Source organism: Octopus bimaculoides, chromosome 11, assembly GCF_046866305.1.
Source record: "Octopus bimaculoides isolate indiv1 chromosome 11, ASM4686630v1, whole genome shotgun sequence".
Taxonomy (NCBI): domain Eukaryota; kingdom Metazoa; phylum Mollusca; class Cephalopoda; order Octopoda; family Octopodidae; genus Octopus; species Octopus bimaculoides.
The window spans coordinates 42223750-42239770 of NC_142938.1; the positions used below are offsets into that span (position 1 = coordinate 42223750).

At 34.3% G+C, this 16021-nt stretch overlaps 1 protein-coding gene across 1 annotated transcript in view; it reads left to right on the top strand.

Annotated features, from left to right (window-relative positions):
• LOC106883701 (plasma membrane calcium-transporting ATPase 4) overlaps positions 1–16021 on the top strand; it is a 291531-nt gene that overhangs the window by 7117 nt on the left and 268393 nt on the right. The window lies entirely within an intron of this gene.

The window sequence follows — 16021 nt, forward strand, 5'->3', positions numbered from 1 at the left end:
TTTATATGTATGTATCATACTGACAACCCCCATTTATGGTTATCACAAGTTACAGGATTTCAGTCACAGAAATTATAATATATGGCCACTTACTTTGGGATGCAGTTTGTAATTTCACCCTTGTGGGAACTCGTATGAAACCATACTTTCTTCTAAGCCAAAAATTTGTTTCTTGGCATTGTAGGTAAGATCAAACTAGTAAACAATTTGAAAAACTATAATCATGATACATGCATGTATGTTCATGTATATAAATATCACTATCCACACCACATTTAAACAACAATATAATTAACAAGAACAATATGACCATTGCTACCATCAACAAAATTCCTACCAAAACCAGTACAACCCACCACTACCGACCCACCAAATTTTGAATAACCAACTTGCAACAACAATAATAGTATCAGCATTATAGTAATGTCTGTAGCTACATATTTTGTATGTAAAACAACAGTGTAAAAGAGAGAGACAGTTTGTGTGGGTGGCTTTTGTGGCTAAAGTCAGAAGTGCAAGTAGTGTAGTATCATGAACCCGATGAACCTTCAACTAACTATAATCTTACAGTACTTCCTCTCACCTCAGTCCTTCACCCTTTTATCTTCTCATTTAAATCCTCACATAAGACACCATATTTTGCTCTTACACATAGTTCTTTTTTTGTGCTATTGTTGTGGATAATTGATTATCACCTCGGCTGTTGGATTTACCTGCAATTCAAGGTGTCTGAAAAGAAGCTATCAGGTGGAACTGAAGCTAATAGTGTAAAAAGAAACAGTAAAGGATTACATTGGATATTAAACTTGCAGTTTTAAAAGAGGCTTGATGTAGGAGAAAAGAATGTCAGCCAGATTGCGAAAGCTTTAAAGCTTTACAACATTCACAGTTTGAACAATACATGATAATGAAGAGAAAATTAGGTCAAGTAGAGACTGCTTCTCTTTTTTACTACTTATTTTTTCATAAATCTAATATATCACACTTAAATAGAACAGTTCCTGGCTGTATAGAACAAGGATCAGACTTATGATCTCTTAATGGTAATTTAAAGAAAAACAAAACAATAGTCTTTATGACAATTTGCAGTAAATGTTAAGTGAAACTTCCAATGTAAAACGATTTTTTGCTTGTAAAAGTTTTTTTCAAAAGTTTAAGAAGTACTTGAATTTGTACAACACAAAAATGACTGATGAAACAGTTGCTGCTTATACAAAGGCTGCTACTAATTATCCTTAGCAGCAGAAGAGAGCTACACGAGCAAATATACAATGCACTTTTCTGGAAAGGCATTGCCTGCTAGAACTTCTGTTTCTTGAAGAAAAAAAAAAAAACCAACACCAAAAATCACATCTGGTGCTTCTTCTGGGAGGAAATGCTGCTGGTGATACAAAATTAAATCTCCTATTTAAGTATCACTCTGAAAATTTAAGGGCTTTCGAGAATTATGTAAAGTTTAATCTCCCCCTGACTTGCTGTTCAAATAAGGAAGCATATATAGCTAAATGCCTTTCTGAAGGGTGGTTTACAATTATTTTTTGATCTGCTGTAAGAAGGTATAATGTCACACATATTTCCAACAAAGCATTACTCCTTTTAAACAATGTACCAAGCTACTCAGAGAACTTTAATGAGTTTTCCAATAATGTGAGGATAGAATGCTTCCTCAAGAATACCTCTTTGCACCAGCAAATGGATCAAGATGTGACATCTCATTTCAATGCATACTATCAGAGAACTTTCTAATAATTTATGAAAGCAATTGAATGGGAGAATAAAGCTACTGTAAGAAACTTTTGGAGGAAGCTCAACTCAGTGGATGCTGTGGACAGCATTGCTGAATCATGGGAGGAAGTGAAACCCTAAATTTAGAACGGTGCTTGGAAAATATATGGCCAAACTGTATCTGTGGCTTTACAAGCTTTCCGTACACATAATGTCTACATCAGATTTGGAAAAAAAAGATATTGTGATACTTGCAAATGAGGATGGATTTAAAGAAGTCATTGAGGATGATGTGATTTAGTTGTTAGTGTCCCATAGACAAAGCAAGTTGAGAATATGGAAATTCCACCATCTCCACTGAAATTAACTGCAAAGAGTTGGCATTTATATTTCTCAATGATCCTAGTCATGAACATAACAAAAAATTACATGGAATTTACAATGAGCTCCTTTCTGTCACTGGGTTGTAAACAGTTTTAGATAAGTTGATGATGATGAAGTATTAGTAGATAGTATCCCTCATCCTCCCAGTAATTCTCTTTCTGCCACTAGCCCTCACACAAACATTTTTTGTAGTAAAAACATAACCTATTACAATATTACATTCTTACTTATCTTCAACTGTTTTCATGTATACATATTGTACTATGTTTAGAAATTGTTTTCATGCATCAAAGTGGTTGTGTATTTTTTGGTGGTGGTTATTTTTTCCAAAACAAAAAATTTGATAAGAATACATTATCATTTTATAATATGGAAATTAATGGGGAAAATTAATTCCACATTATATCAAACTCTTCCAATATATATATACGTACACACGCATACATATATGTACATAATTACATTTATGTGTATGTATTGATATGTGATACCCAGAAAAAGCACTCATGAAAATTGTTGAAACTGAAGTCCTTTTTGAGCAACACAATTTTCCATTTAAGTCAATACAGAATTACAGATAGTATTTATAGAATCTTGATTTACTGTCGGGTGACTTTTGGCCAATTCTCTTTCTCTCTCTCTCTCTCTCTCTCTCTCTCTCTCTATATATATATATATATATATATATATATATATATATATATGTATATATATATATACACACATACTTTTGCCATGATGAGGCTCCACTATTGGTGTAATTGTCAATTTTTACATATCCCCCCTCTCTCTGTTAAGTTTTGATGAATGATGATACTGGATAATACTTCTCATTTACATTTTTACCTTGATGCTTGTGCATCTGGTACCTCAGATAAAAACTGAAGTATTTTTAAAGTATATCCACATCTTTGCTTTGTACATCTTTGTATATTAGTGAGCTATTTAAAATATCTTCTCTTAAACCTTAACTTTTCTTTACTTTAAATGGAAATTGGCATTCAGTTCATATGGCTTTCAATCCCCGAGTTAGTTGCTAGACCCTCCAAGAGCTTCCAGCTATATATATCGCTGGATATCTTTTCTATCTTTGCTCTGGTAATTAGACCTTCAGTTCTTCTATTGCACTGGGACAATCCTCTTGTAACAGCATTCAATTGCCTGAAGCTCTGCTGTTAGTTTAACGCTATGTTATCTATAATTGAGAGCAGTAGCAACCAATGTTTTCTACTGGACCAACATAGTTTTCTTTTTGTTTTTTGTTCTGAATGATCTCAGAATCCAGCCAACCAGTTGCCCACACATTTCCATATTACAAATATGTCCACAGAATAATGCTTTATTATTCATGGGGATACCCAGATCACACACTGATGGTAACTCCAGGATTGCAAAACCTCTGGTCTTGTGCATTCAGATTGCAATCTATTTGTGGGCTGATGGCAGAACACTTAAAGAATTTTGAACTGCATGTTGTTTTCTTCAGCTCTCAATATATTGGGTTCAGGTCTGTCTGTAGCATTGTTATCAGGGTGCTGAGAGACTCTGCAATGAATTGATAACTCCCCAGGGACAGTCACTTGCCAAATTTTCCAACTATCCCAAGGTCATGTAATTTGTGACATATCAACATTATTAAAGGCTATGGCAAACTCAAAATATTGAATATCCACATTTAAATGATTGTGCTGCTGTCTCTCTCACCATTCATAAGGCTATAATGAGCTGTGTTAGGCTACTTTGTGGATGGAAGCCGTACTGCATGTTTAAGCCATTTGCTTCGTGATCAGCTTCTTTCTGACAATGTGTTCCATGACTTTGTTGATGTATGAGATCAGAAAGATAGTTCTGTGATTTCTAACATGTTCTACTTCCTTCATTTATGGATAGGGCACATACCTTCCTTTAACTTATTGGGATTCTGTGCTACATTCAAGACATCTCTGAAACAGCATCTGCTATTGTTTTGCCAGAGCCTTCTTATGTCTTTAACAGAATTGCTGGCAAAGCATTAGGGTCTGTTGCTAAGTTCAAGTCTATCTCATCATTAGAAAATATTACATACTCCTCTTTTATGTTACACAATCAATAGATTCCTCTTCACTGTGTAGAGCTGCACTTTTGAAGAACTATTCAGGCTTGTTTAGCTGCATATCTTTCACTAGAGAATTGAATACAATTTAGAATTGTTTTTGTATTTAACTTACTCTTTCCAGGTCTTCAGTTAATTTTCTTCAGTGGTGTTCTCTTGCAAAGCTCTAGAGCAGATTTTTTTTGTGCAAGGGCTTGGAGTTTTTTTTATATATTTCCACTATCTTGTTTTTTTTTTCCTTCCTCCTTTCTTTTTCATAAGAGAGCCTGAGTTTGTCTTTGATTTATAAAAATACTTTTTTGGAAGTGCAACTCCAAACTCTTAAATTAAATGATTTAGGATCTCTTATTGAACTAATTTTCTGTCAGCTTTGTACAAGTTTATGCTGGACAGGGTTCAGGTGCTTCCTGTGTGATATCTTCAATTTGCTTTGGGCCATACATTGTTAGTTTATTAAGTTATATAAGAAAATCTCATTGGTGTCACCTTCATTTTGTGGACGACTTCCATGTTATTAGTAAAGCAATGATCCAAGATGTTGTTGCTCTTGGTCAGGCACAACATTGTCTTCCTTGAGCATCATTTTAGTGTGATCAAGTTGTATTTTTGCTTGATTTTGCTCTTGGCATGACATTCCTGAGATTACATCACCTTCAAGCCATTTGATATAAGAGTAAATTGAAACCACACCACAGATGTACATAGATGTGTTGATCTAGTTTCGTTAGTGCCTTTTTTATTATTCTAACGTTTTCCTTAAATTTACCTTCATGACTTAAGGAGTCCTTGAATGATGTGATATACATATCACATCAATTTGCTTCATGTGTACTATTATTTGTGAACCACAGACCATTTGAATATAACAAGATTAATGATATGACATCTTCATTGTTGTACATTGCGACTCCACCATTATTTCTTTTTTCCTGTCTATATAAACCAACCATTCTTTGGTCTCTGTATCGCTGCATCAACTGTGTGTATATATCTATAGACGTGTAGTATATGAGTGCATATGTATATTTTTGTGATTACTGATACGTATATGTGTGTGTTATACAGATATGTGTTATATATAAGGTCCTTTGGGATCCAACCACAAACTTATGGATGGAATGATGGTTTTTATTAGCAAACCCTAAACTGTCGCTACTGCATAGTACTAAAAGTTCCACTGTCCCTCTGCTGTAACAGCTTCAGTTTCAATGAAGAGCCCACATTTTTCTACATTACCGGAAAGTCCTAAAGATCTACAGTGATAGTTGTGGACGTTTTCAAGAGACAGATAAAAACGTCTTAGATGCCAGATGGACCTGTGACATGGCATGAAACCGAAATGAGGGTGGCAATGTCCCCCACTCTCAGAGAAATGAAATGAATTAAAAATCACTCCAATGGTTGTGCTCCATCAAGGCCACGACCCCTAGCTAGAACTGGTAAAAGCTCTGTGTGTTTGTGTGTTTGTCTTTCATTCCTCCGGGGTCCATGATTCGACTGGCCCCCTCCTCGTAAGATTGCTGGCCTTGTATCAAAATTTGAAACCATTATTATTACTGTCATCATCATCATCTCTCTCTACTTACAAGACTAATGTTATTTATCCCTCGTTTACTTTTAATATTTTTTCTCATTCCCACGTATCTAGATGTTGTCTATTGTCATGTCTATAAATGTAATAAAGAATGTCTCGCACATTGCCCACACTATAATTAAGAAATAGAGCTCACTAATCGCACATAATAATAAGTATGGAATATCTCGCACATCGCACATAATAAATAAGGAATATCGCTCACACACCGCACACATATAATAATAATAAGTAAATGGAGAACGCGATGAGGATGGTAAGAGGAAAGCAGCTCTGATCCGGGTGAGTAATGGGATATGGTAGAAATATGGCTGCCACTGGTTGTTGTGTGTGCCATTATGTCTATATCTACTATACTCTTACAGATAAATTATATTTTCTATACGAAGCAGATTTTATATATATATATATATATATATATATATATATATATATATATATATATATATATATATATTTATTGCATCGAGTCAATATGCCGTCTACGCTGGTGCCCACTCTGCTAGAAATAGAAACCAAAATCTGCTGCCTGATATTACAAAGTCTATCGGCCTAAAAAGGAGAGAAAATGACGTTAGATAATGTGCTCTGGAATACCGTCTGCTTCAGAAGAATAAAAATGTAGGATGGTCACGGTTGAAAGGCCATTCGTCATGCATCTTGCTCATGACCTGGTGTTAAAACAGCAACCTAGTTTCAGATCTATCTATCTATCTATCTATCTATTTATTCGCGCGCGCACGCACATACACACACACACACATTATGTATATAATGCGCGCACACACGCATCCGTGTTCTTTTGTCTCTTTATTATTTTTAGAAATGTCTATGTACCAATTCCTTCTCTGTCTCTTTCTAATTTTATTGAAGGTCTTGTTTACCACCATTTTTTTACATATCTCTCCCTCCCTCCCTCTCTCTTTCTGCCTCTCTATATTTATTGTTTCTTCTCACAATCCTCTCTCTCTATGCTCATCACTTTTCTTCTGCCTTTCCTTTTAAATCTTCCCATATTATTTCACCAATCTTCCGGTTAACGACGATCCACCGATTCTACAAGTTAGTAATAGAGATGTATATAAATCATGTCTGATGTATAAACGTGTGTGTATTTGTGTCAATACCAATATATATACATATACATGTGTGTGAATATATATATGTATTTGTGTGCATGTACATATATTTATGTATGTATGTGGATGTGTTAGCCCGCCTTTCCAAACTAATAATAATATTCCATGTCTCATATAAATGTCTGAAGAATCAGCCGATTACACTTGAATGTTTTTTTTATTTTACCCCATTTTCCGTCTCTTATTCCTTCAATTAAACCAAGTAAATTAAGATTATATCCCCAACGTCTGGGAACTAGATGGACGTAACCATCATTTCTTTGGTGTTTTCGCCCAAGCAAATTGTCAGCCCGTGTTTTCTTTCCCCAAATTTATTTTAACATTTCTGACATCTCTCCGCTCGTTCGTCAAATTCTTCTTTCTCTCCACAATAATGATATTCCAGTGAATTAAGAGGCAAAGTTGTGTAGGTGTTCGGTTGAAGAGTTTTATACCTATTGCTTCCGCAACAACACGGATTTTAGAATCTTTTTAGCTGCTTCATTACGATGTTGATACATAGGGCTTAATAGGGACTTTCGGTCCTATTTCAATCGGGCTTGTACACATAGATAGATAGATAGGTAAATAGATAGATAGATAGATAGATACTTAGATAGATAGATAGATAGATAGATACTTAGATAGATAGATATGTGTATATAATTTCGGTATGAACCTAGGGGTTTACTTTATTAAGGTCATCCACAGGTATTGGCTATCAGATAAGACAGTAATCTGGAAATTGTTTTACCAAACATATCTGAAAATTCAAATAGCCGTAGTTTTTATTATGACAAACAAGAGTGGAGTGAGCAAATCTTTACTTCATCAATTACAAAACACTTTCTCATTCCGTTCTTCCTTGTCATTAATAATGTGTGTGTGTATGTTCTGTGTGTAGAAGATAGATAGATGTACAGACACGCATACGCACAAAATAAATTATCTCAATAATGACGTTTTAAATAACCTAATTGAAAATGATTTTCGTGTGTGTGTGTGTGTGTGTGTGTGTGTGTACACTTTGATTCTTTGTCGGAATATTTCTTGTGTATGTGTAGATGTTACTCCTGAACAATGTTGCACTCGGATCAGTCTTACAAGCTAAAACTCTGAGTGGGAATTTAACTCGAGTGCGTGTCCGTGTGAAAACCTAGAAATTCCTTGTTGCCTTAAATTACTCCGGTTTAGTGTCAGAATCCAATACATTTTGGATGTGTGTATGTCATTAATTAATGGCCTTCCAAAGGCAACTTGAAATTTTACTCTAGCTTTTCTTTCTATTCCAATTTATTATTTTAAATCTCCTTTCTTCGACAACGTTAAACAGCATGTATGTATATATATTTATATACACACACTAACACGTGTGTATGCATGTGTGTGTAATATATATATATGTGTGTGTGTGTGTGTGTGTGAGAGAGAGAGAGAGAGAAATATACACAAACACACACGCACATACATCTATCGTTTCTAGCATTCCACCATCTTTGTACTATACTGTTGTATTTCGCACCAATTTCTTTGTTGATATCCTACATTTTCACTTTCATTTCGTTATTTTAACAAATATTAATCGCCACGTCTTGTTATCTTTACTCGTTAACACTAAGCCTTTCTAACTGTGAACGTGGGCAGATATATAAATAATAATATATGATGTCTTGGTAGGGAGGAAATGGTTTTTCTGTGTTGGAATTTTCGATTCCGCTTCATCTCGGAAAGCTTTCTCTCTGGATATGTTTACTGAGCTGCTAAAAATGATGCAATTCTGTGTCTAATGCGGAGGAGGAGAACAGTAGAAAAGTGTTTGGTGCTTTTGTCGTATTGCATTATGCCGCAGATCAAACCATTTTCTTCCTGACCTATTCCGCTTCTATGGAGAATATTGGGTTTTTTTCCTCTGTTTCTCACGTTATATATATATATATATCTATATATATATATATATATATATATATATATATATATATATATAACCATTATTATTATCTCATAATTATTCATTCTTAAAATTACCAGTTCTTTTTAACTCGCTGCCAAATGCTGGAGATCTTATATATTCTTTTACTTCTGTCTCTTTTTGTCGTGTGAGGTTCGCCTCTTGCAATGTATTTTGGGATTTATAGATCCTTGCTTCTTCAGCTTAAATATTGTTTAAAATTTTCTGTTGACCTCCACCTCTCATCATAATTATGACAAGTAGGGGAGGTTTATTGTGTGTTAACTATTTTTACATATGATGCTGCTGCTGCTGCTATCAGCAAATTTTAGTCGACTCTGCTGGAGTAAGGAAGGAATCAGGTTCTTTGGTAATAGCTCCATATTGATACTGTATTGTGTTCTACACTATAGTATCGTTAGTTCAGATATATAACGTTCTGCCTGTGAATTTTAAATCCAGGTCTTGTAGGGTTTTTTTTTAGAGGTTCCATTCATTTTCTACCTGTTACACAACGTGGAACTCCTTTTGGAGGAATCTCGTAAATATTTTCTGTAAAGCTTTAAAATTTTTATTTATTTTTGACTTCGAGGCCTCATACAAAACGTTTTCGAGTTTGCCATTTTATACACACACATATACCGCCTGTATGTATGTATGAGTATGTATATATATCTATCAATAAATATATATATATATATATATATATATATATATATATATATATATAAACACACACACACATCATCATTGTTTTAATGCCCATTTTTTTCATACTTGCATGGGTTCGACGGAGATCATTGAAGCAGATTTTCCTGTTGCCAACCCTCAACTGTTTCTAGACAAGGTTATATTTCCCCATGGCTAGAGATGTTTGTGCAGGATATTTGAAATGAATGACACTGCTTGTATGTCAAGTTACACTTGTTTGCAGGTATCAAGCAATGTCAAGACAAGGAGACACACACACATAATGGGTTTCTTTGAATTTCCATCTACCAGATCCACTCACAAGGTTTTGGTTGGCTTGGAGCTGTAGAGCAAGATATTTACCCAAAGTTCCACACAGTGGGACTGACTCTCAATCCATGTCATTGGGAAGCAAACTTCTTTACCACACAGCCATCCCTGTGCCTACATATACACAGAAATATCTCATTTCGTGGTAGTAAAATGTTCCTGAAAATCTTACTATAACATGAAATTAATTTTCCCATTGAATTTTATGTCATAAAGTGTGATGTGTTCTATCAGAACAAGCAATATTGCCATTTTTATGCATGAAAATAACAAACATACATAGTATAATATGTAAGCATAAAAATATTGGAAGAGAAATATATACATTATAGAATAAACGAGTATCATAATATTGTAATAGGGTAGGTTCTGTTTTCTGTATGAGAGGTGATAGTTGAATTACTGGGGGGATGGCCATATATTTTTGCAAACACCATTCCGAGTTGAGGATTTCACTTTCTCTCATCACTCGGCTATGTTAACCACAGCATCTATTTTGTTGAACTTCATCTCTTACTGTACATTTATCCTCCCTATCAATTTGCTTTTGTAAATTGTTTGAAAGTTCTCAGATAATATACCTTGAATTTAGTTGTCACACCTTGATTCATTAACTGGATCAAAGAAGTATTCCTGGGGATATATTCTACTCTAACATTATGAGAAAGCCCATTTAAGTTCACTGGTTGACTTGGTGCTTTGTCTAAAAAGAGCAATGCTTTGTTGGAAATATTGTGTGACACTATATCTTTCCACAGCAAGACACAAAAATATTTGTAAACCATTCTTTAGAAAGGTTCCTAGTCATCTAATCCTTATTTGAGTGCTAAGTCAGAGGTAGACTAAACTTTGCATAACCTTTGAAAGCCCTTGGATTTTTCAGAGTGATCTTTATATGGAGGCTTTATTTTCATATCACCAACAGCATTTCTTTCTTGTAGAAATGTCAGACAATTTTTGGTGTTGATTTTTCTTGTCGAGAAATGAAAGTTCTCGTTGGCATGTACTTCCAGAAAAGTGCAATTTCATCATTATTTTATATTTGTTCTGGTGTATAATCCACTTTGGCAGTCATTTTCTTCAGCTGTTCAGAATAAATTGTAGTAGCCTCTGTATCAACACTGGCAGCTTCACCAGTCATTTTCTCATTGTGAGAATTTAAGTGCTTCTTAAACCTTTCAAACTAGCTTTTACTGGCCAGAAATGGTTTTTCGTTAGAAGTTACATCTTCCTTTTTTTGAAAATCATCATACAAATCATATAAACTGTATTTTTTTAAAATTACCATTGTGCTCAAGTCTATGCTGAGCCTGACCCTTAATCCATACACTAATGTGCTGCTCACTTTAGATCTATGAAAAAATATGTCCAAGCATTCTAATTGATATTTTTCTATTGTCATGTATTGTTCTAACTGAAGATGTTGCAAGCTTTAGTGTTTTGGCAATGTAGCTGACTCTTCCTCCAGCATCAACCCTTTTTAAAACATTGAGTTTAATATCCTGTGTAATCCTTTTACTGTTTCTTTTCGCACTACTATCTTCTGTTCCACTTGATGGCTTCTTTCCAGACATCTTGAATTGTAGGTAGATCCAACAGCAGCTGCTGTGAATATTATCAAAAACAAATATGTAATAAAAAAGAAATAGTTCCAGAACAGAAGTATGGCAATGAAAAGGTGAAGAAGTGAGGTGGGATGAAGTACTGTATGATTACAGTTAACTGAATGATTACCAGGTTTATGGGTATTATGCACCTTGTTCATTTGGCTTAACACCTTAAAATGCCACACTACTTTCACACACAAACACACACCATTGTGTTGACATATAATATACATAGCTAAAGACATTTCTATCAATCTGATACTATTATTGTCGTCAATTGCTAATGAGTTGGTTGTGGTGGTGCTATTGGCTCTATTGGTTTTGGTGTTGATGTTTGCGGGTGGTGAGAGTTGACCTAAGATCAAAAAGCATTTCAGCTTTTAAAATATGCTGGGCTACCACATTATCTTATATCTTTTATTTTAAATTGAGCTGCTTATCTTCTTCATGTTGTTGTTGTTCCTTTAGGTATTAGTGGGTTGGTGATAATGGTAGTTGTATAGGTTTTAGTGGAGGTTGTATTGGTGTTGATGAAATACATGTATTTATCTTATGATTATAGTTTTCAGATTGTTAACTATACTTTGATCTTAGTTAAAATGTCAGAAAGTGGCCATTTGACTGAGAAGAAAGGATAGTTTTTAAATTGCTTAAATTTTCTGAGTTTTTCATAAAAACATAATAACAGACCATATCCTGAAATTAGCGGTCATATTTCACTTATTTTCATAACCATGAAATCCCATAAGCTGAGGTAGCTGTAATGCAAGGGATGCCTGCATGTATGTGTGTGTGTATGTATATATATTACATAGTGGTCAATATTTGCTGATAAAATAAAAGATATGTCATCTCCCTCAAGGTACTGTCCTGGGGACCCCTGCTGTGCACACCCTTATCAGCTATGCAGATGATATAAAATATCACTAGTGAGAAAAAATACCTTGATGATACTACTTATCTTCTGTAAGATTTAAATGCAATATATGAGATAAAGACAACAACATGCAAATTCATCATCATCATCATCAAATTAATGTTAAATTTCAAAACCTCCACTATTAACCCATTAATAAAATATGTTGTAGCCAAAATACACTGGATCACAAGGGATTGCAACCCCAGCCCAGTGTCGCAACCAGTCTGTAACCTGGTTTTAAACATTATTTCATGTACATATCAATGGCACATTATTTCATGTGCATATCAATGGCAACATTTAGGCAACTGACTGGATGGATTGTAAGAACTTTCAGAACAAGAGACCAGGAAACAGTACTGGTCTATTTGTCCTAATTATCTAGGGACTGTGTCTGACCTCTAAGCAGTAATGAAGAAAATGTCAATTCTCATCATGCAATGATGGTTTAGAATTCTTTGACCAGTGAAATTACTGAGGTTTCCATGAAATGTAAATAAAATTAAACTTGAATGTTCAAAATAACATTTGACTCTACTTTATATTCAATTTAAAAGCTTATCCAAATCATATTTTCAGAGGAATTAAAATTAATATTTTTTTCTCACATTTTGTATTTAGTTTAACTCCTTTTCTATTTCAAACCCAATGATATATGTCTACACTGATTGAAAATTTTCAGCTTTTAGTATATAGTTAACTCCCTCTTTAGTATACATGTTGTATTATCCTTCTTTCACGTGGACATTTCATTGTTAGAAAATCAGTTGTAAAAATATGTCCACAGACAATATTTCTTTGAAATATTTATATTTGTAAATTAGAGCTATATTAGATCTATTTAGTGAGCCAACAATTAAGGTTTTCTTGTTCATTTTTGTCTTTAATAGATTGTTGATTCATGCTTTCTTATCAGAGATATTTAAAAAAGGCAGAATGGATGACTTTGTGTTTATTGATCTTATGCACCTATTGAAATATAACTTCTATTGTTTGCTGTATTAATTTTTAATTCTAATAGTATGATATTACTTTCAGGTAATATTTCTAAGCTTTTGTGCAAAATAATTCAATCTTTTCTTGCAAACAACTGCAACTGCTTAACTTGCTTAACAGGATGTTGTTATTGTAAGATAAAAAAATCATATGAAAAGCTCTTTCTTTATGGCCTTTAGAAAGGGAGAAAAAAAATATTTCCCTAAGGTTTCATGTTCTCTGAGCTGTAATCTCAGAATCAGTCTAGGCTACCTTTGATTAAGGCTTCCAGAGATTTTAGTTGAAGGTGACAAAATAAATGCCCTTTCATTTATGTAATCTTATTCATCATCTTTTAAAATGGCTCCTGCTTAATACAATTTGTGTTTTGTAGCAGTCTGTGTTTGCTTTAAATCACAGTTGGTCCATTTTATGTATTTGTACTTACGCTATATTCACCTTGAGAAATGACCACTAAATAAGATCAAGTACATGGTCCAAGTAAATGATACAAGACTGAGATATAAACACTGATTTGGAGCAAATCAGTATGGAGGGAGTCACTGAGTCAGTAAACTGAGAACTGCACTCGTTTTCTATGTACGTGACTTGTGATATATGTGATGTAAATGAATGATATAAAAGGGTAAAGGCTCCCTTCAATCAGGAATGACCATGGGATTGCACCCAGAAACTGCCTCCACGCTACAAGTCTGGGTAAGGTTGTTTATGGAAGACCAGCAGTCACCCATGCATTCCAGTCTCCCCTTTCCACACCACCAATGTTATCCAAGGGAAAGGCAAGAGCCAATACAGCTTGGCACCTGTGATGTCGCAACTCATTTCTACAGCTGAGTGAACTAGAGCAGTATGAAATGAAGTGTCTTGCTCAAGAACACAAAACACAGACCAGTCCAGGAATCAAACTCACTACCTCATGATTGTGAGCCTGACACTCTAACCACTGAACCTTGTGCCTTCATCATGAATGATATACAGAATATATAATCAGAAATATACAGTACATTTCAATCTAAATCATTTAGCACATTTTCCATCTATAAGCTATTGATTTTAAATATGCTAATTGCCTTATAAACAAATTTTCAAGTAATCCAATAAGCCATATTAAAACGAATCTTTAAAATGTAAAAGGTTTTGATTTTGTACTAGTTGTGAATGTGTGTTAAGAAGTTTGCTCACCAACCACATGGTTCCAGGTTTAGTCCCACTGTGTGGCACCTTGGGCAAGTCTCTTCTACTGTAGTGCCAAGCCAACCAAAAGCCTTGTGAGTGGATTTGGTAGATGGAAACTAAAAGAAGCCCATCATGCGGGTGAGTGTGTGTTTGCCCCTTCCTCCATTTCCACTTAATTAGTTGAGTTGGTTTGTTTGCATCCCTGCAACTTAGCAGTTCAACCAAACATAAAAAAAAGTACTGGGATTGATTTGTTACTGCCATAACAAATGTGACAGTCCTGGCTTTGCTATTTGACTGAATAACTAAAAGACAAGCAACTATGCTTCAAATACCAAGCATTATTATGGTTACTAAAAAATCAAATAGTATTTTAAAACATTAAATCCTATTCATACAAAGAAATTTCTGAGTTAAAATTCTAGAATAATACTCATCATGAGATCAGCAGTATTACACTCATGACTTATTGATTAAATGTTAGGCTTCAGTTAATGTTAGCCAAAACTAACTCAGTAATTAAAAAAAGGTAATAAATTGGTGATTTATCTTTTACTTTTTTCACTCATTAGACTGCAGCCATGCTGAGGTACTGCCTCAATGGAGATTTTTAGTTGCACTAATTGACCCCAGTATTTATTTTCTTTTTAAGCCTGATACTTATTCTATTGGTCACTCAAGCTGAACCGCTAAGTTTTGGGGATGTAAGACACCAACACCATTTGTCAAGCGGTGGTGGGGGATAATAGACACACTTATGGCTTCATGACATATCTCGATATGTTATATGATGTGTATAAACAAAAGGCTCAATCAAATAGTCTTATTTGTTTCCAGTTCTCCATCTAACCATGTTGAGGCTATTCACTGTTTGCAAGGAAACAGGTGAGTTGGCATTACAAAATACATCCATCATTAGAAGCCTCTGCTCTGGCTTAGTCTCATCTCACCCAGGAAAGCATAGAACTGTTAACTTTAACCATTTAGCATTTAAGCTGGCCATGTCTCGCCCAAATATTCTACCTGTGATATGTTCAAATTGGCCAGATCCAGTCTCTCACACCAACCCTAAATTGTCATTCTAAAAATAATCACATCATAGAAATCTTGAAGGTACAAAATAATGCATGATTAATTCTAATCAAAATTAATAAATAATCTTCACATTCAACAGTAATTTCAATGCTAAACAGTTAGAAAATGATGATGATGAAGCTGTTTTCAACTGTTTATAAACTGGTGTAACACAAACTGATAGCATCTATTTCTGTAATATAATGATAGGTGTATTTGCTAATTCAGGTGCATTTTGATAATATGTGTTTTACATATCTCTATCAGTTGACAACTGATCACAGCATAGGGCAATATTATGTTAAGGTAAATCTTGATCTTGTTTGGCCTTTAGTGTAGAAATTTAATTCATATTTCCACTGAGTGTT